This window comes from Pelobates fuscus, chromosome 7 (genome assembly GCF_036172605.1).
Source record: "Pelobates fuscus isolate aPelFus1 chromosome 7, aPelFus1.pri, whole genome shotgun sequence".
Classification (NCBI taxonomy): Eukaryota; Metazoa; Chordata; class Amphibia; order Anura; family Pelobatidae; genus Pelobates; species Pelobates fuscus.
The window spans coordinates 197,326,698-197,348,762 of NC_086323.1; the positions used below are offsets into that span (position 1 = coordinate 197,326,698).

Below are 22,065 nucleotides of genomic sequence, written 5' to 3' on the forward strand. Positions count from 1 at the left end.
TCAATGTAGCGGCTTGATTGGCACTTCTACAAGGTAGCACCTGTAGCAATCCTGTGTAAGTGTCGACGGCAGTACAACAATAAAGGAGTCCTCCTCTTCCTTTGGGTAGCGGGCCAATGTAGTCGAGTTGCCATATCTGGCCTGCTGATGTGCCTTTCTTTAGATATCCTCGAGTCTGTGTGGTGAGTGGCCACTTCTTGACTTCGTTGCAGACTTCACACACTTGTTGAGCAGTGGTGACTAGCCCCAAGGTGATTGGCATCCCTCTTGATCGTGCCCACTCCAATGTGGCCTTGTTTCCTCTGTGCCCTCCAGTTTCATGGGCCCAGGTTGCCATCTTCAACAGCACCGGATCTACAGGGTCACTAGATTTCACACTTCGGATCCTTGTCAGCTCATCTGCTACAGCATTGTGGTTCTCTTCATCCAAGTTAGTAGCTATGTGGGCATCAACATGTCCAATTTGGATCAGTCGGGTCTGGGCAGCCACCCAGATCTTCTCCCATAATTCTGCACCTCCCCACACTGGTCTTCCATGAATCAGCCATCCATTGGTTCTCCAGGTGGACATCCAGGTTGTACACGCTTTGTAAACAGCCCAGCTATCAGTATAGATCTGTATTTCTTGTGAGTTAGTCTCTTCCAGCAGGGATGCTATTGCCACTAGCTCAGCATACTGACTTGATCCACCCCTGCCTTGCTCTTGCACAATCTTCCCCTGTTGAGGGTTGTAGGCTACTGCTGTCCCATCAGTGAACCAGGCATCATGCTTCTGTTCTGTTGTCATAGGGCGGAGCTGACTTGATAGGGGAAGGTTGCAGCACTGGTATTTCACAGGTGTTTGGATGTGACAAGGACTTGTATGTCACTAAGCCATTTAGGAGTTTAGAGAGTTCTTTAATTTCTCCAGCCTGTATCCCTCCTCTCTCCTGCAGGTACCACTTCCACTTCAACAATGTCTGGCTTTGGGCAACTTCAGCTTTCAGGGGTAGGCAGTCATCCCATACCCACCCAGCAATGGGTAGGTCCGTTCGGACTGACACTGGTGCTTGTAGTGTTATGGTTTCCACATGCAGCAGTGCTGTGTATGCAGCTAACAGGTTCTTTTCCAATGGCGAGTATCGTTGTTGGGCCCTAGTTAGTTGCTTGGACCAGAACCCAATTGGTATTGCCCTCTGGCCTTTGACTTCATGTGGCTGCCATAATCCCCAAGACATTACATTTTCTGTCACCATCACATCCAGTTGGAAAGTGATTCCAGCTTTGATGGGTCCTAAACCCTGGTGTTGAAGAACAGCTTCTTTGGCTGCGTTGAATGCAGTAACTTAGTCTGTTCCCCATACAAAAGTCGATTTCTTACGTGTGACATTGTAAATTAGCCTTAACAACAGTCCAAGGTGAGGTATAAACTACTTTCAATAGCCAAGAGCACCCGGAAATCTTTGCGCTTCTTTAACAGTCTTTGGGGGTGGAGTGTTCTGTAAAGTATCCAGCACAGGTTGGGGTATCTTTCTTACAGGGCCGTCCCAGATCATTCCTAGAAACTTTACTTCCTGGGCGGGACCCTGTACTTTGTCTGGATTGATAGCCCAGCCTCTCTTAGTCATATGGTCAATTAACAAAGGCAAAGTCTCTTCCACTTCTTCCTTGGTATCAGTGATCATGATATCATCAATGTAGTGGAACACAGGGGTTTTTAGTTTGAGCTGGCTTAAATCCCTTGCAACCAATCCATGACAAATTGTAGGGGAGTGTAAGTATCCCTGGGGCACAACTTGGAAAGTGTATTGGCGTCCTTCCCAAGTAAAAGCAAACTGATCTTGTGACTCGGGTGCAATGGGAATAGAAAAGAACGCATTAGCTAAATCGATCACTGCATGCCACTCACTGGCCTGCTTGGCTATGTCCTCAATGACACAGACGATATTGGGAACTGCAGCACTTAATGACGGTGCCACTTTATTGAATCCCCTATAATCTATCGTCATGCGCAAAGAGCCATCCGACTTCTTGACAGGAAACACAGGAGCGTTAAACGGGCTAACGGCAGGACGAACTACACCTGATGTCAATAGCTGAGAAATTGTCTCGCTGATCTTTCAGTCCTCCTGGTAGCCGGTACTGCTTCAGTCTTACCGGACTACTAGGAGGAGGAATTACCACAGGTGTCCAGTTGGCATTTCCCCTCACAACTTCCTTGATAGCTCTAAAATAGGAAGGCTTGTGTGGAAATCCAAAGGTGAACACCCCCCACTGAGTCTCTATTCTTTGCCCTAGCAATACATCTACATCCCAAGATATTGTCAGGTAATTCTGAAATCAGTGCGTTAGTCACAAACTTTGGGCCTTCATTAATAGATAGTTACATTAACCTGCACTGCCTTGGTTATCCTTCCTCCCAAACCTTCTATTTTCACAATGGGACCTGCAAACTTTGAGGGGTTACCCTGTAGTACAGTCACTTCAGCTCCAGTGTCCACTAAAGCCAAAACCTTGGTGCAGTTGGCTCCCCGCCCCCACCATACAGTCAGCGGCACATGAGGCCGTCGGTCCCCAGCAGTAAGGGGAAACATATTCACTGCCTGGGAACTGCCATCACGTCAGCTGATTGATGCTGCTGCAATGGCCCATAATTCCTCTGAGGGGTAGATGGATTTAACTTTCTCTGTGGAAGGGATAACGTGTTTCTTGGGCATCTTGGGTTGGTCTGAATTAAAGTCATCTCTGATGTCAGTCTGGGTGGCGGCACCAGATGTGATATCCTCATCTAGGTTGATGAGGCTGACCTTGTCAGAACTGCGATCCCTATATGCAACATGCACTTTTCTTTTTATGATGTTCCTCCACCTCTCAAACATAGCAGGTGTAGAGATGCCATCAATCTCATCAGGAGAAACACCAGCTTTGACCAAGTCAGCCCACATCTGCTTTCGAGAAATAGCATACTTGGTGGAGTCTCTGTTTGGATTATGTTTGACTGGAGGGGCAGACATTTGTTTAACTGGTGAGATGTCCTCACTCTCGTCTTTAGACCTGCTAGTTGCTGCGATACCCCTTTTCCCTTTTTCCTCTTGCTCAAATTCCCCTAGCTCTGCCAACACTGTTGTTATTTTATGTACTATCCCATTTGGACCTGCTCCACATAATAGTGACATCAAAGTAGCTCTTAAATGGTTAGGGGCTGTTCTAAGGAATCGGGACCGCATGCTTTGTGTAAATTCCTCTACATCTGGCCCAGCCCAATTATCCTTATCCAACCCTGCTACACATCCCATGATCCTTACACGAACTATTGCCTCTTTTAAGGTGCGCCAGGGGGTGTGAGGCTCTATGTCAACATGAGAGGGAAAACTTTGAACAAGGCATGCCTCACAATATCCAGCAATGAGAAGTTGCCTTGTATTTCCCTCACCTGTCGCAAAATCTGCCTGACTTGGGGATCATTAGTTATCTGGCCTAGACTCACTGCTTCTGTTGCATTAAGCATCACTTTGTCTGCACCAGCGTCTCGCCCATGCTTTCATCACTGCCTTGCTTGTACGCTTTGGCCAACTCGGACAATTCCATTTGCGTATACCCTCTCATCAATTCATTCACCTCATCATGTGCCTCCCCTGCATTACCATACTGGTCCCTATTTACTCTGCGCTTCCGCTGCTGAGTGATGACAGGACGGGCCTTACGGCGGTCCGGTACATCATCAGGTGATATCGTAGTTGTACTCCACAAAATCTTCCTCCTCATCCGAGAAAGAAATCAATGATGAACTTTCTCTGGGAGAGTCCTTTATCACAGGTCTCATCCTTCGGGATGGCTTAGGCAACTTCCCTACAGGGCTCCTATGGTTCACTCTGTCCACCCGCAACGTAGCATACTGTTCTTCCAAACAAGCATTTCGTTCATTATTAGAAAGCAGGCACTCAGTTGCAACTATTAACCTTCCCTTTACATCAATTAGTTCCTTTTCCAAGGCTTCTCTTTTTAATACCTCCTCACGTAAGGCATGCAAAATGATCCATCCTGTTTCAGCTGCAGCCTTACTCTGTTTCTTGGAATATACTTTAAGACATAGTCTCAATGCCATGTTCCCTACATCACCACTGGTGGCTGGGTATACAGGAGCTGCATAATGCACAAGCTCCTTCCCTATGTCTGTCCATTTTCCCAGACATGCCCATTCAGGGACTGCCCCGTACTTGGCCTTCTCTTCTTTGCTCACACGCTTTTTTCTGAACAAGGTATGCATACTTATGTGGTTTCTAGTGGTCTGTCAAACAGCTATCTATAACACTCTTCCGTTTTGCACTGCAACCACTCATGCACTTACACAGACACAAATCAAGCACCTACTGGACAATGGCATTAGAGAACTCCCACCCCAGTTCGGTTTACACAAATACCCCCTGGTCCCTATGGGTCAATACCCCCTTTCCCAGGCAAGCATACATACATACAACAATCAATATATGTATTTCCTAGTCACTAAAAGTCCAATACTCAGTACCCCCTAGCCTAAATTCCCCACCCGCTACTGTAACTGTTTACAGCCCACGTTATGGCAGTTCACCCGCTAGGCAGATATGCTCAGTACCCCCTAGTTTAAGTTCCCCACCCGCTACTGTAACTAAGTTTACAGCCCACGTTATGGCAGTTCACCCGCTAGGCAGATATGCTCAGTACCCCCTAGCCTAAGTTCCCCACCCGCTACTGTAACTAAGTTTACAGCCCACGTTATGGCAGTTCACCCGCTAGGCAGATACACAATAAACCCACGTATTACTTATTTTATATTTCCTGGTCTCTCAGGGACATACAATAGCTAATCCCCTTCCCAGGGTAATCTAAAACTGACACAAAATGCTACTTTTAAGCAATACAGAATTTCAAATGGACTTATGAGTAATACATAAAGTTTTCAAGTGCAAAATAATCATTAAAAACAAAACCAGTTAGTACACAAGCCACTTGCAGCAATGACAACGCTAAAACACACCACTCTTGTCGCAGTGTGGTATTGTTACCCAAACATAACTTGGGAGGCTTGTAAACTAAATCCTGATAAGTTTGACCAAAATAATAACTTTCTGGAAAAATAAAAAATAAAAAAATCACAAAATTGTGGAAATATGCAGTTTTGCTATTAACTATTATTATTAATAACTCCTGCAATGTCCTGCCGACTACGCCAGATGAAACGGAAAAAAGATCGCTATTATTTGTTAAAAAATTCTAATTATTCCAAATATCTAAATTAATGCCAGATATGGTATTAACTGGTATATCTTAATAATTTAGATGTTGCTCCCAAAGTACAAATGAAATAGAATGAATCCAAAATGGAGTCTACTCACCATGTGGGCTATTCCAAAATGGAGTTAGTCACATGTGGCATGCATCACAATGGGAGTCAAATAACACTCTCCTGAAAGGATTACCCAAATATAACAGAAAAAACAAACAAACAAAAAAGTACACTCGAAGAGATATGATTTAACAATTAATATCCAAACTGACACACACCTTGATAGTTGTGTAAAAGATATATCATGTTTAATATACATGCATAAAGAAACAATATATATACACATATATAAAACAGTTGTCAAATATTATATACTTTAACTAACAATGCAATACTACATCAATCTTAACTGCAATAATCTCACACTGCTAAATACACATCAACCATTGTATAATAAAAATGATTTTGCCCTACCAAAATGTTATCCAGAAAATATGATTTTCCGTTTAATCAAACCACCAAATAATAATTGATTAAACTAAAATGAAACTAAACTAAAATGAGACTAAAACTAACTAAAATAAAACTAAACTTAAAAATAAAAAACAGCGATACAAATACTTATCAGTTGCCAGCTGCAAGATGTTCAATGCTCGGCCTCGAAAAGGAATGCCTCTCCTCCTCCAGCACGTGGCTTCACCTTGTAAAGTGATTGAGCATGTGACTTTCCTTACCCAATCCCTGTGTGCCATTGAATGGGGAGTCAGGCATCCATCTTGGCCGCATGGCTCAGACAAAGAAAGTCTCCAAAAAAGGTGCTCACTACTCCCCCTAGTGGTACAATTCTAAAATGGCACTCCACATAATAAACTGTATTAAGTGATTTCTAATGAATAAGACCATAATAAACCCTTGTCCATTACACCAACATATTCAAATATCACCCAGATCAGTTCAGGAATTAACTGGAAGTCTTATTTTTACCGACAGTGCACATGGTCCTATGCCCAAAACAGTTCCAGGGAATCAGGGCTAACGTTTGGTCTCTCTGTCTGGAGTACAAAAGTACACTGGGAGCTAGATCCAGGAGTTTAATCCAGGGTGAGAAGGGACGACGAGACCCCAGCCAAGCTGCGGCAGCTGCCTTGATAAACCGTCAGCGGGTTATGGTCTGTAACCAGAGTGAACTCTTGTCCATACAGGTAGGGAGTCAGGTGTGGTGTCCGGTGTGGTGCTTATAGTGCTCAAGGCTACTAGGAAGCCCAGTCGGGGTGTCAGGTGGTCCGTCACAGCAGCAATAGCAACGGGACTGTTACGGTTACCCTTAGTCTTGCTGAGAGTTGGACCGCTTAGTAGTCTGGATTCCTATTGCTGAAGAAGGAGAGGGACTGCTTCCATAGTATTCCATACGAGTCCTGTAAATGTAGAATAATCCCACTAGCTATAGCACAGCTAGGATACCCTTTTGCCCACAAAACGAGTCAAAGCTGCGATTTGAGGGTCAAACAAGAACTGAGGACTGGGGTGCCCAGCCTGCTTTTTATTGTGGTCACATACAAAAGGGACACTCCCAAGGGGAGGCATAAAATAACCAATCACATATTGGGTGCAACCCACATGTCCCCTCCCCTCAGATAAACAGTTAAGACAATTATGTTACACACATTTTCACCCACATTCTGCATGTACCCCAAAACCAGGGGGTGCACCCTTAAATCCTGCATCGAGGAAAGACCTCATTCAGGGGGGCAACATATCCGAAAACTGGCCCGTTCGGATGAACGGTTCGGGAGTTAGGGGTTTCCAAAGTTTGGACCGACCGCACATACTTTCCAGCCGAAAATAGTTCCATACGTTTAGGCCTTGCGGTCGGTCTCTGTTCGTGCGGTAAAACTCCACGAACCCCTTGCCATCCATAGTTATCCCTGGGGTCGCTGTATTCCCCATGCGAATGGTAATTGTCTTACCGAACGGTGGACTGTTCGGTAGGTCCAGCACGAAGTTATGTTATCCTGGAGGTCTCAGCGGTGTTCGCCTGTTTGCGTCTCCGTTTTTAGTTCCAGATGGTTGTGGGCAAACACAGCTGGTCGTACGTAAGATGGCCGCGAACACGTGCAAAGTCCCGAAATGCCGGCCACCTATACGTTTACATAAAGGGTTCGTGCTGAACCATACGAAGGGCTCACTGTGGATCGCTATGTCGTCCAGGTATGCGCAAGCAAAACTCTGGAAGCCATCCAGGAGTCTATCAACCAAGCGCTGGAATGTAGCTGGGGCATTCTTCATCCCAAACGGCATCACCTTAAACTGGTATAAACCGAATGGGGTGACGAATGCCGACTTGGGGATAGCCTCCGGGGCCAGGGGAATCTGCCAGTAACCCTTGCAGAGGTCGATGGTGGTCAGGTAATTCCCCCGGGCTATACGATCCAGTAGCTCGTCTACCCTGGGCATAGGGTAAGCGTCTGTCACTGTCTTTTCGTTGAGCCTCCGATAGTCTACGCAAAATCGTGTTGTCCCATCTTTCTTGGGCACTAGGACAACCGGGGAGGCCCATGGACTATCGGAGGGCTCAATTACCCTGAGTTGGAGCATCTCATCGATCTCCTTCTTCATTTCTGTCCTAACTGCCTCGGGGATTCGGTACGGGGCCTGGCTCAAGGGAGCTTGTCCCGGAGTATCTACCTGGTGGGTGGTTAGGGTAGTGTACCCTGGCTTCTGGGAGAAGGTGAGGTTTTTGGACTGTAGGAGTGGGTTAAGCTGCTCCCTTTCAGTGGGGCTAATTCGGTCTCCTATCTGAACCTGAGCTACGATATCTATGGGGGAACTCTTTTCCAATAGGTCAGGAATGGGTAGGCTGTCGGGGTCTTCCTGAGGGGGACAACATACGGCCGTCACATCCTCGGGTCGCTCCAAATATTCTTTGAGCATATTTACATGGAACGTCTTCCTAATCTTGTTGTCGTGGCAACTGGCTATTACATAGGTGGTGTCTCCTCGTCTCTCTACGATCTGGTACGGGCCCTGCCAGGACGCCTGCAATTTGTCTGTCTTCACCGGCTTGAGTACTAGTACCTTTTGCCCTATGGTGAAGATTCTTCTTCGGGCCCCCCGATCGTACCATACCCTCTGTCTTCTCTGGGCCGACTGGAGGTTAGCCTGTACGGATTTGGCTAAATGCTCCATTCGGTCTCTGAGTTCCAGCACGTATGGCACAATAGGACACCGTCAGTTTCCATCTCTCCCTCCCAGTGCTCCCAGATCAGGTTTAGGGGTCCCCGTACCTTTCTTCCATAGAGCAACTCAAAGGGAGAGAACCCTGTTGTTTCCTGGGGCACCTCCCGATACGCAAATAGGAGGTGCGGCAGGAAGCGTTCCCAGTCTCGGTATTCCTGAGTGAACGTCTTGAGCATTTGTTTGAGGGTCCCATTAAACCTCTCGCAAATCCGTTCGTCTGGGGGTGGTATGGGGAGCTCAGGAGGGACTTGATTTTGCACACCTGCCAGAGTTGTTGGGTCAATTCAGCCGTAAATTGGGTGCCTTGGTCGGACAGGATTTCCTTTGGGAATCCTACCCGAGAGAACACTTGGACTAGGGCATTCGCTACCGCATCCGCTTGGATGTTGGATAGGGCAACAGCCTCTGGGTACCGGGTAGCGTAGTCCACTACGGTAAAGATGTAGCGCTTACCGGAGGGACTAGGGGTAGCCAGTGGTCCTACTAGGTCAATAGCAACCCTGCTGAAGGGTTCTTCTATAATGGGCATATTGACTAAATGGGCTTTAGGGTGATCTCCTCGCCTTCCTACTCGTTGGCACACATCGCAAGTGTTACAGTAGGTCCTAACGTCAGCGTGTACCCCTGGCCAGAAGAACGTGTGGGTAATGCGGTGTAGTGTACGGGTTACAGCTAGGTGGCCTGCCAAGGGGATGTCGTGTCCTATCTTGAGGATTTCTCGACGGTATTTGTGGGGCACTACCAGCTGTCGCCTACGTTGTCCCTTTTTCTCTGTTAAGCGGTACAGTTTCCCCTTTTCCCACAAAAATGTTTTGTTATCTGCCCCGCCCCCTCCAGTCTCTGCTCGTTCTCGGTACTTTTGTAAGGTCGGGTCCGTCTTAGACTCTGTCTCGAAAGCATCGGGGGTGTCCCAGGGAATGGGGCTTAACATGTCAGGCACGGTCGGTGTGTGTCTTACCTGGGTCTCCCGCACGGGTGAGAGTTCTCGCTCTGTCCGGGCTTGGGCTCGAGTAGTCACTGGGTTTGCCTCGTTCTTGTATACTGGAGCATAGGCAGAAGTCATGGGGCCTAAATCGTTGCCCAGTAGTACTTCGGCAGGTAAATTATCCATTATGCCCACGTTCACAGCCCCCTTTCCCGCTCCCCAATCAAGATGTACTTTAGCGGTCTGAATTTTGTACACATCCCCCCCGCCACTCTAACGGCCACAGTCTGTCCTGATCGCTTGTGCTCCGGCACCAAATGACTCTGTACCAGCGTGATAGTAGCCCCGGTGTCTCTCAACCCCTCAGTAGACCGTCCCTCAACCCATACCTTCTGCCGATGGTGCTGGCGGTTATCGGAGGCAGCATATACAGGGTCTGCCTCGTGAAGCGGCCCCAAGTATTCTTCCATAGGGGCCTCTTGGTTGACACAGAGAGCCCAGGCAGGACGGTAGGACCCAGAGGGGTAATTGTAATTCCTGGGTGTCTGGTGTGTATTAAGAGGGCAGCTAGCCATGAAATGCCCGGGTTGTTTGCACCGGTGGCAAGTCGGCCTGGGGCGCACAGCGTTGTTATTGGGCGGTCCTGAGTGTCGGGCGGGCCCTGCGGGGACCGGAGCCCTGAATTCAGCATGGGGTGGTGCACGGTAAACCTCTCTGGGTTCGACCCGTGTTGGAGCCCGATAGTTCGTGGGCTCGTGAAGACGGGAGTCATAATGCTCATCGGCCAATCGAGCTGCTTCCTCTAGCGTGGAGGGTCGTCTGTCTCGCAACCATTCCTTTCCCTGCTGCTCCATGCCATTATAAAAGTGTTCTAAAAGAAATAACTGTAAAATCTCCTCACCAGTCACAGCTTTACTCCCACTCAGCCAGTGGTTTGCCGCTCTCCGCATTCGGTGAGCCCATTCCATATGGGTGTCATTAGGCTTTTTCTTCGTGCCCCGAAATTGTCGGCGATACGTGTCAGGAGTTACAGCATACCGCCGCAACAGGGTCTCTTTAACTAGTGCATACTGTGTCACTTCCTCAGTACCCAGGGTACGAAAGGCTTCTATGGCGCGCCCGGAAAGTTTCCCCGACAGTATCGTTGGCCACTCTCTGTTGGGGATCTGGTGCAGGGCACATTGCCTTTCGAAGTCCGCCAAATACTCATCAATTCCTGTCTCGCTCTCTATGAAGGGTCGAAAAGCCGCATAGGGTATTTTGGGCTTCCCGGCGTTTTCGACAGGAACGATCATCTGTGGAACTTCAGCATTGCGTTGTGCGTTCACCATATCGAGTTCGTAGGCTCGAGTCTTCCTTATGTCTTCGTCCGCTTCTGCCATCAACTGCTGTATCAGTTCCATGGGTGGGTTTGGCCCGTATAGTGTGTCTCTCCCGAACAATCCTGGTCTTTTCGTCACTAGTCGTGGTCGGTGTTTCTGCCATGGTGAAGCTCTGATCTAGTTCGGTTAACTCTGCTATCAGCTCTCTCCTTGGACGGTTGTTGGCGTATCCCCCTCGGCTTTCCAGTAAATCCTTTAGGGTTGTACGCTTCAATTTTTCGTAAGCGCTCTCCATCCGTTCAGTACCTCACCTAGGACATCCAGAATTATCCCACCCCTGCCACCAAATGTTACGGTTACCCTTAGTCTTGCTGAGAGTTGGACCGCTTAGTAGTCTGGATTCCTATTGCTGAAGAAGGAGAGGGGCTGCTTCCATAGTATTCCATACGAGTCCTGTAAATGTAGAATAATCCCACTAGCTATAGCACAGCTAGGATACCGTTTTGCCCACAAAACGAGCCAAAGCTGCGATTTGAGGGTCAAACAAGAACTGAGGACTGGGGTGCCCAGCCTGCTTTTTATTGTGGTCACATACAAAATGGACACTCCCAAGGGGAGGCATAAAATAACCAATCACATATTGGGTGCAACCCACATGTCCCCTCCCCTCAGATAAACAGTTAAGACAATTATGTTACACACATTTTCACCCACATTCTGCATGTACCCCAAAACCAGGGGATACACCCTTAAATCCTGCATCGAGGAAAGACCTCGTTCAGGGGGGCAACATATCCGAAAACTGGCCCGTTCGGATGAACGGTTCGGGAGTTAGGGGTTTCCAAAGTTTGGACTGACCGCACAGACTTTCCAGCCGAAAATAGTTCCATATGTTTAGGCCTTGCGGTCGGTCTCTGTGCGTGCGGTAAAACTCCACGAACCCCTTGCCATCCATAGTTATCCCTGGTGTCGCTGTATTCCCCATGCGAAGGGTAATTGTCTTACCGAACGGTGCACTGTTCGGTAGGTCCAGCACGAAGTTATGTTATCCTGGAGGTCTCAGCGGTGTTCGCCTGTTTGCGTCTCCGTTTTTAGTTCCAGATGGTTGTGGGCAAACACCGCTGGTCGTACGTAAGATGGCCGCGAACACGTGCAAAGTCCCGAAATGGCGGCCACTTATACGTTTACATAAAGGGTTCGTGCTGAACCATACGAAGGGCTGTAAATAAGTCAGAAAGGTGCAAATAGCACCAAAAGGTACATAGCAAAATACGGCTTTCGTAACAGGGACCCTGTGCTAGAGGGCGCTTGGTGTTGGTAGGGGTAGGTCGGATGGGGGATTGATAGTTCCCCCTTGCTGTCTGGGTCCACAGGGTTTGAACGCAGGGTGGAGGCTGGTCCAACTTGCGAGCGTCATGGTATTCATCCGCAAGCTGGGCTGCCTCTGGGAGTGTAAGAGGTCTGCAGTCCCTTACCCACTCCTTGACGTCTGCTTCTATATAATTGAAAATTGTTAAAATAGGATGAGCTGTAAAATTTTGTCTATGGTGGTTGCTTGACAGCTTGTAATCCATTGGGAGGCTGATCGTTGCAGCCGGCTTTCCCACTCTGTGTAGAAGTCTTTATCCATTTTCCGAAAGTCCAGGTATTTTCTGCGGTACACTTCGGATGTCACTGCATACCAGGCTAAGAGCGCCTCTTTTACCCTCTCATATTAGTGAAAATCTTAGTCTGAATAGGGTCTGCTGCTTTGCCGGATAATTTCCATGCTAGTATTGGGACCTACTCTTCTTCAGCTACTCTGTGTAGCATGCACTGGTGTTAGAAATCTGCCAGGTAGACGTCAATTTCCCCTTCCAATTTGCTGAAGGCTTTGAACGTACTGAAAGGAACCTTTCGCGGTTCGGGAGCGGTGCAGCGGTTTGTCGCACTTTGGCAAGTGTATTTGTAGTTCCCGCTGTTCCCTTGTGTTTGCATTCGTGGTAACATTGTTTATTAATTGCATTAATATTTTGGGAGATGGGTTTGGCCTGAACAGTGCCAGTCGTTCCCGAATCTCCCTGTTGGTTTCCGTCTCATTCTCATGAATGGTTGGTGTTTCCGCAGCCAAGTTCTCCCGGTCTAGCTCCATTAATTCGCTGATTATGACCTGCTTGGCTTTGTTGCTGGGAGTACCTCCACAAACTCCTAATAATTCTTTCAATGTGCTGCGCTTAAGTTGTGTGTACCAGCCTTCCATTCACTGTACACCAGTGCCAACCACAGATTAGCAGTCCAGGAAAAGGGATGATCCCACTTGCCACCAAATGTGGCGGCCTGTCACAATGTGACTGCCACGGATGGCGTACAATTTTGGAACACCCCAAAAGTACCCCCAAAATGCATGGGAAGCCCACAAGAGTCACATCCATGGATAGCATGGATCTGAGTGAGCAACATATCCAAAGATCACCCAGATCAATTTGGTAGTTTTGGATCACCATCGCAGGGAAGTTCTCACCAGTCTGCCACGAGGTAGAAGACGAAAATAGTTCTAAGGAAGTGTTAGCAAGAGCCGGTTGTTACGGTTGCCTCCAGGCTAGCTGGAAGTTAGACCGTGTAGCGGAGAGCTGATTTCCCACAGCTATTCCCAGGGAGGCTCAGGAACAAGTCAATAGTAAATCCACAGCAGAGGTTCCAGCAGGTAAAAAGGTACAGCAATATCCCAACAGCAATCCCAATAACTGGACGACACACAGTTTCAGGAGCAGAACTGACAATCTTTTATTCCAGGGTTCCTTATAAAGCATGCTCCCATGCAAGGGAGGGATTCACATTAATTAGGACAGTAACTAATACAGGGCTTGTTACCTCCCACACATCTCCTCCCCTCAGAGTGACTCATAATCCCCTTAACTTATACAATATTTTACCCCAAACGTGGATATACCCCTAAACCAACACATAAGCTAAATATTAGGGTACCGCTAGGTAGCCCTGATCTGGGTGACTATCCTATCGAAAATTCACCCAGATCGGACCAGTGGTTCGGTAGTTAGGTGGAGGGTGAAGTTTGACCGACCGCACACGAGGTGGTATCCGAAAAGGGTTCCATGTGTTTGGGCCCTGCGGTCGGTCTCCGTTCGGCAGTTAAAACATACACTTACATTTGCCATCCATATTTCAATTCACCTAGATATTGGTTCCCTCATTCGGTACTTTGTTTCTACCGAATGGGGCTTCGTTAGGACTCTCCGTTCGGCAGTTACGGAGCTCTGGAGGTCTCAGCGGTGTTCGGTTGTTTGAGTGTCCGATTTGAGTTCCAGACACTCGACGACCAAACACCGCTGAGATTTTCATGCGTAAGATGGCCGCCGCCACGTGTACGCATGCCGAATGGCGGCCACCCAGATACAATCCTAACGAGCTTGTTAACTTGCGGTTTTAGAAAGAATGCGAACCTTAATTGCCAACACACTTCTCTCTGGGGTGGTCCCTCAGTTCGGTAGTTTCCATATGCATATTGTACGAATGGAAACTACCGAATGACATACGATTCACAAAGAAAATATACGAATAGGAAAATCAACACAGGCAAGATATACTGAATACAGTTACACAGGCATTTTACAGGACAGGCTTACTGCATTCCGCTACAGACCGCTTAGATGTCCTGGTTACCGGTATTGAAGAGTGAGAGCGCCGCTCCGATTTGCATACAGTAATAATCCTGGAAATGTAGATATTCAACACTAGCTACGAGTAGAGCTAGGATACACCTTTTCCTACAACACGAGTCGAGGCTGCGAGTTGAGGGTAAAATGAACTGGTTTAATGGGTACTCATGCACGGATTAAATACAAGTTTCCAGGCCAGCGGAACACCCCTCTGGACCTGATGGTACAAAGAACAATACAGTGTCACAGCCAATAGGAACACTCCCCCCTACCCTGGAGATAATTGGTCTCATCGGTTACAGTTACTCAATTATCTCCAGGTACATGAAATACCCACGTTTTATTCCACAAAAGAAAACAGGATAAAAATACATAACATTTACATGATAACACTAAAATGACCCATCTCCAGACAGTTTGGATCTGAGCGCACAAAACATACGAATTACGCTCAGATCTCACGAATAGTCTCTGAAAGGCCCGGGAATAAAGTGTCTGTATGGCTTTCGTGTCTTGTTGTCCAATCAGATGGGACAACCGGCACCTCAGCGGGATCCGTGCAAACTAGTGTCCGATAATAGTTCCAGGGGTTTGACGATCAAGTCCCGCTGAGCATTCAATGGCAAAAGATGGCCACCGCCTTGTGTTCGGCATATGAGTGGCGACTACCTTGGGATAAGTGATTATCTTGCGGTTAACCACAGAAACCGCAGTTTAATTAGAGACACACGCCAGAGTATAGGTGGTCGCCATTCGGTAGTTCTTTCGTCAGTTTGGTCGGCTACCCTTTCGACCATTTGTATACGAACAGTGATGACAAGGCGCGTTCGTATAAACAGTGTCAGAAAAGTATCTAGGTAGCAACAAAAGTGGCGGTATTGTAAAAGTATCCAGGTAGCAACACAAGTATCTGTGTTGTAGTAGACAGAGGTGATCTCTGTAACATGGCTCCCTCCTTGTGGAACACTCTGGCAGACACGGTCTGACCCCTTTTCTGGGCAGACTAAGGCTGTCCAGAACTGGGCTATTCTGGACTGAGGTCTGTGTGTCTTGATTACCCGTCAGCGTTGCCATTCTGTATCCCGGGTCTGTAAGTGATGGTGAAATTGAATTGCTGTAGGGATAGGCTCCATCGTAACAGTCTGCCATTATCTCCTGAGACCCAGTTTAGCTACACCAACGGGGTATGGTCTGTAAACAGAGTGAACTCTTGTCCATACAGGTAGGGAGTCAGTTTCTTTTAACGCCCACACCAGGGCCAAACTTTCCTTTTCCACTGCAGCATAGCCGACCTCTCGTTGCAGGAGATTTTGGCTGATGTAGGCAACAGGATGCTCCCCTCTGTCATCTCCTATTTGGCTGAGGACTGCCCGCAGCCCGAACATGGAAGTGTCTGTGTGGATGAGAAAGCGTTTGTTAGAGGCTGGTGCAGCCAAGACAGGAGCATTAACCAGTGCATTTTTGAGAGCCTGAAAGGCTGCCTCACAGTGGGGAGACCACAGGACCTGTTGGGGAAGATTTTTCTTTCTCAGGTCTGTCAGGGGTTTGGCAATAGTACTGTAGTCTGGTATGAATCACCTGTAGTTCCCAGCAGTGCCGAGGAAGGCTAGGACCTCGGTCTTGGTGTGAGGTGTTGGCCAATTTGTAACCACCTCTATCTTGGCTGGTTCTGGCCTCTGCTTTCCACATCCCACCCGGTGACCCAGGTACTGAACCTCAGCCATCCCAAAATGGCATTTCTCTGCCTTCAGGGTCAGGTCAGCCCGATTCTGATCCATGACCATTCCTACATGAGCTAAGTGTTCCTCCCAGGACTCACTGTGGATCGCTATGTCATCCAGGTATGCACAGGTAATATCCTGGAAGCCATCAAGGAGTCTGTGACAGAACCCTCTGTATGTGAATTACTTTTATATTTCCATAATTTGTCTGTTTGTTTGGCTGTTTCCTACCCGTAGAGCCCCCACGTTTATTTCTTCATTTTACCGAACAACTGCCAAACAGCCGGCCATCCAGCATGGAAGTGTGCTGCTTGTTAACCTCTTGGCCTCATCAGAACATTGGGGTTAACCGCAGACACTTCCTAATTGTCGAATGCCGACTGGGTGGTCGTCATTCGTATGCCGACCACAAGGCAGTGGCCATCTTGGACGTACGAATGCTCAGCGGTGTTCGTCGACGATTTCTTGCAACAAAAAATGGACACTCCTTCTCACGAACACCGCTGCAGCTGCCGACCTCACTTCTTCTGTTCATCCAGCATACGAACGCGGCCCGTTTGGTACTTTTATGCACAAATGGACTTACCCCAGATAGCCATGCCATGGAGCCCATTCGTATAACAAAAGACTATGTGAAAGACTTTGGCTCCATGGCGATTGAACTGTGTTTATGGGATCTGAGCGCTATTCGGTAATAATGTGCGCTCAGATCTCAGCTATCTGGGGATGTGTTGAATGCTCATATTCTTGTCGGTAGTTTTTGTATATTATATATTTTTGTGTGTGTTACAAATGGCTATTTGTAACTGGCCCTTTAAATGAAAAATTGCCCTGCTTCCCTGGATTGTGGAGAAGCCTATTTGCCAGCCTCCTGCCTCATGACTATGGCCCCTGGAAGATTGTGCCCCTGAAAATGTATTAACTTTTATTGGTGTGTATGGCCCTTTAAGAACTGTCTGGGGACATATTGTGACTTTGCTGAACAATGCCCCTTTAAGACTATGTCCCCAGACCTGTAAAATAACTTGCCCCTGGCTCTCTCCCACTTGGTTCAGTAAATAGGGCTTACTGAACCAAGTACCACACAGGCGGACCACCCAGAAGTTAAAGTGTGCAGGCAATTTACCTCCCAGGCTGTGAGGTTACTGCAGGTTAATTGCCGAGCGCTGGGTGGCCGCCATTCGGCAGCCGAACACGTGGCGGCGGCCATTTTGGGTCATTCGAATGCGGTCAGCGGTGTATGTTAAAGATTCTGTGGAACTAAAATCGGCTACACATTCTGCCGAAAACCGCTGACCCTTACCTTCTCCCATACGGAACTTGCAGCTCCAGAGACTAAGTCCCGTTCGAAATGGGACTTAGTCGTTTTTTCGCATGAAATTGACTGACCGCACAGCCCAAATCTATGGAACTGTTTTGGGCAGGAAATTGTGCTTGCGGTCGGTCATAAAGGACTTCCAGCTAACTTTTGATCCACTGGAGGGATTTGGCTGATTTTTGGAAGTGTTTATGTTTGATGTATGCCGAGTCTGAATATGCAACTTTTATTGAAATTGGATGTATGGTTTTAAAGTTACAGTGTGTGTGTAAAAACTGTATTTTTATTGTATGTAATAATTGGTTTAACTGTTTATCTGAGGGGAGGGAATGTGTGGGTTGCACCAGATGTGTGATTTTATGCCTCCCCCTGGGAGTGTCCTATTTGCATGTAACCTCAATAAAAGCCAGGCTGGGTGTTCCAGCATCTCAGACCTCTTCTGACCCTCTAACTTGCAGCCTCGACTTACCCCAGATAGCCATGCCATGGAGCCCATTCGTATAACAAAAGACTATGTGAAAGACTTTGGCTCCATGGCGATTGAACTGTGTTTATGGGATCTGAGCGCTATTCGGTAATAATGTGCGCTCAGATCTCAGCTATCTGGGGATGTGTTGAATGCTCATATTCTTGTCGGTAGTTTTTGTATATTATATATTTTTGTGTGTGTTACAAATGGCTATTTGTAACTGGCCCTTTAAATGAAAAATTGCCCTGCTTCCCTGGATTGTGGAGAAGCCTATTTGCCAGCCTCCTGCCTCATGACTATGGCCCCTGGAAGATTGTGCCCCTGAAAATGTATTAACTTTTATTGGTGTGTATGGCCCTTTAAGAACCGTCTGGGGACATATTGTGACTTTGCTGAACAATGCCCCTTTAAGACTATGTCCCCAGACCTGTAAAATAACTTGCCCCTGGCTCTCTCCCACTTGGTTCAGTAAATAGGGCTTACTGAACCAAGTACCACACAGGCGGACCACCCAGAAGTTAAAGTGTGCAGGCAATTTACCTCCCAGGCTGTGAGGTTACTGCAGGTTAATTGCCGAGCGCTGGGTGGCCGCCATTCGGCAGCCGAACACGTGGCGGCGGCCATTTTGGGTCATTCGAATGCGGTCAGCGGTGTATGTTAAAGATTCTGTGGAACTAAAATCGGCTACACATTCTGCCAAAAACCGCTGACCCTTACCTTCTCCCATACGGAACTTGCAGCTCCAGAGACTAAGTCCCGTTCGAAATGGGACTTAGTCGTTTTTTCGCATGAAATTGACCGACCGCACAGCCCAAATCTATGGAACTGTTTTGGGCAGGAAATTGTGCTTGCGGTCGGTCATAAAGGACTTCCAGCTAACTTTTGATCCACTGGAGGGATTTGGCTGATTTTTGGAAGTGTTTATGTTTGATGTATGCCGAGTCTGTATATGCAACTTTTATTGAAATTGGATGTATGGTTTTACAGACATGTAGTACCTTCCTTCATGTTCTTCTAATTCACATAAGAATTTAGAATGTGTCAACATATTACTTGTTTTCCATACATTACCGGTCACAGCAGTAGTTTCTACCTGTACTGAGGAATGCTCAGTCTTACCCACAAACTTTTTGGCACAGAATGATGACCACTAACCTCACTGTCTGATTTCTGACTCTCCTTTTCATACTCATCCAATTGCGTTTTAAGCTGATTTATTTCCTGTGCATATTTATCCGTCAAAGCTTTCATTTCTTTTTCATGATCAGCCTGACGAGTTTTATGCTCAGCAAGTAAATCTTGGTATTTCCCATCTTGAATGCCAAATTGTTCACTGTACGTGTCCAGTTTGGTATTCAATACCTTGTTTTCATCTAACGCCTTAAGAAGTGCTGTTATAAAGAAAGGCCAAGAGTGTATTATGAACCCCATTTTTTTCTATGTGTTCTTTTGTTCAGCAATTACTTTAAGATGTGTTATTATGTGTTCATCAGATAGAATCGTGTGTTTAGCTTCCCATTCTATACTTTTCAACCAAATCTCATAGCTTAAATCATTTTTCATATGTTTATGAAAATGGACTAGAGCATTTTTTCTTAAGTCTTCAATTATTTCAGTATTATTTGTTACAGATTTATCGCTGTCGCTGGCCATATTTTATTTAGTGATTTAATCTCAATACAAAACTCTTTTCTATATCAAGATTAATATTGCATGAATTACAAATATTATTATTTGTATATGGAATATAATTTCAACTTAAACGATCTCAGCAGCGTGCCTCCAATTTGTGGGGATATTTATGGGATAATAATTGTAAACAGATGAGAAGCTGCCCACTAATTCAACTCTCAGATCCCAAAATCGTTATCATTATAAGTGAAATGTATTCCATATAAAAATCACAAATTGTTATAAAAATAGTTTTTATTTTTAACAATTTAAATAATAATAATGAGTAATATGCATGATAATAATCAATGGAAATTCAGTATAACATAAGTATGCAATACAATATGGTAATATAAAAACATCTCCTAATGACTAACGTAGTTTAGAATCTACAGCATTAGCCGTCAAGAAGATTTATGATGGGCTTCACAGAGACAAAGAAAGTTTCACATAGAGACAGAGCTGCAGCGTAAAGCCATAAAAACTTTCAGCTGGCAGTTAGAAATAACCCTTTCAATGATGGCTAGACCTCCTAGGTAATTAAGATCTATTCTTATGTAATTTTAAATAAAATAACATTTAACCAGTCATAAACCATTCCCTTGATCCATCCAATTAAGAGAAAATCTTACTATGTTATATAAGCAGAATTTAATTAATTTGTCTAACAGATATTTTATCTTATATTAGAGCAAATCAATACAGCTGGATAAATATCACGATATGCTAACATGTGATATGTCACATAAATACATTAATGGTTATTATTAATCCCAGCTGCAGATGGGATGCTATAACCATATATATATATATTCTTTAGTAATTAAGATTTCTAAATATGGAAATCTGATCGTGATTTATTCAGTCATATATCATGCTATTAATATTAATTAATTAAATGCCAGTATATTTACCAGTTAAGTAGATATTTTCTCATCAGATATTCTCAGGTAGCTAAGTGTCAAGGAATGTTTCTCTCTTGCCTGCTTCCGACTCTTTTGCCCCCGACTGCTTTCTCTGATTGCCTGATTGCTGATTGAATCTCTTGAATTTTGAATGTCTGAATCTTGAATGCTTTTAATGCTTGAATGGCTGACTGCCCCTCTCTCCCCTTTCTCTTAACTTTTTAAAGGGGAAAGTTTCTCTGTTCGTCACTGGCTGTAGACCAATAGCAAACTGGAGGTGTGGTTATTTTCTAAATCATAAATTTAGTATTTGGACTGTAGATGTCAGTCTCATCCCACTAAACATACCTATCCAGGAAAGAGTTAATTTTTCCTGGTGGCTATTTTGACGTCATTTTCGTTATCTTTATGGTTACAATAACTTATTTTATCCTTTCACTTCAAAGGGTCTTCTTGAAATTTCTTCAGACTATGTGTCTCCATATTCTGCTATAATTTCTAAAATTGACAGTTTGTAATACTACAAATGAACCCTGAATACAATGGGAATCTGTTAGATATAGAAAGTAAAATGTAATTATTTAATCTTCTGTCACCTATGTCTGGGTTTAGAATTTATTCTATTCCATTAGCACCTAGACAGTCTTATGTTCATCCCCCTGCTTTCATTGTATCACTGGGTTTGTATATATAACGCATTCCATCAACTCTGGGAACGCAGTTAGTTTTAGAGAAAGGATAGAAATCTTGTGTCTTTCGTTAACTTGAAAATAACAAAATGGAGTCTGGTCTGTTCAAATTGACTTCAGAATATACACTCTGTATTTCTATCATTGCACAAAATGTCTGCCGATATAAATACCCTGACAGTAGAGAAAAACAAAATATGATGGGAGTTATTAATTGCTGGGGACCCTCAATTGTTCAGTCTTTCCCTCCTCTCTCATCTATTCCCTAAGTGCTTTTACGTCTGCCTCCAATCCCTGTCTGTCTCTTCAGGTCTTAGTATTGTCTATTCCCTTCTTTATTCCTCCAATTATCCCAATTTCGTCTCTTGGTCTGATCATCCCATCTATGGTTCCTTCTCCAATTATTCTCCCAATATTTGTTCCTGTTGTTTCTTCGTTTTTCTACCCAACTGTGATTTTCCCAGTAATTATCTCTCCTTTTTAGCCTCTCCCAGTTATTATTATTCCAATTATTGTTGATTACCTGAGGCTCATCCCATCTATTTCTCCAATTATCTCCCATTACATTGCTCCCTTTAGCACTATCCCTATTCCTATGGTCCCGCTGTGGATATCTGTCTTTTGTCACTACCAGATTAATTCTTTCCTCTAAAATTTCCCATATGCTGAAATCTATTTTCCCTGAATGGTTTCCGAGGATACATGGCAGACCTGTCTTTCCTCTCTCGCCCCTCTACTGTGAAAATCCTTGCAGCATCTACAGCAAAACTCTCATTTTTTTTATTTTTCTTCGCCACAAATTATCAGCTCTTAACAGTAAATCACACATTTCTGATGGGTTTGACGTTACAGATAATATCTCATATAATATCTAATGCATCCAAAAACATTGATCTATCAACATCTATCT

At 45.6% G+C, this 22,065-nt stretch overlaps 1 pseudogene; it reads left to right on the forward strand.

The window, feature by feature from the left end:
- Window positions 1-22,065, forward strand: part of LOC134568417 (zinc finger protein 850-like) — a 181,360-nt pseudogene that overhangs the window by 59,650 nt on the left and 99,645 nt on the right.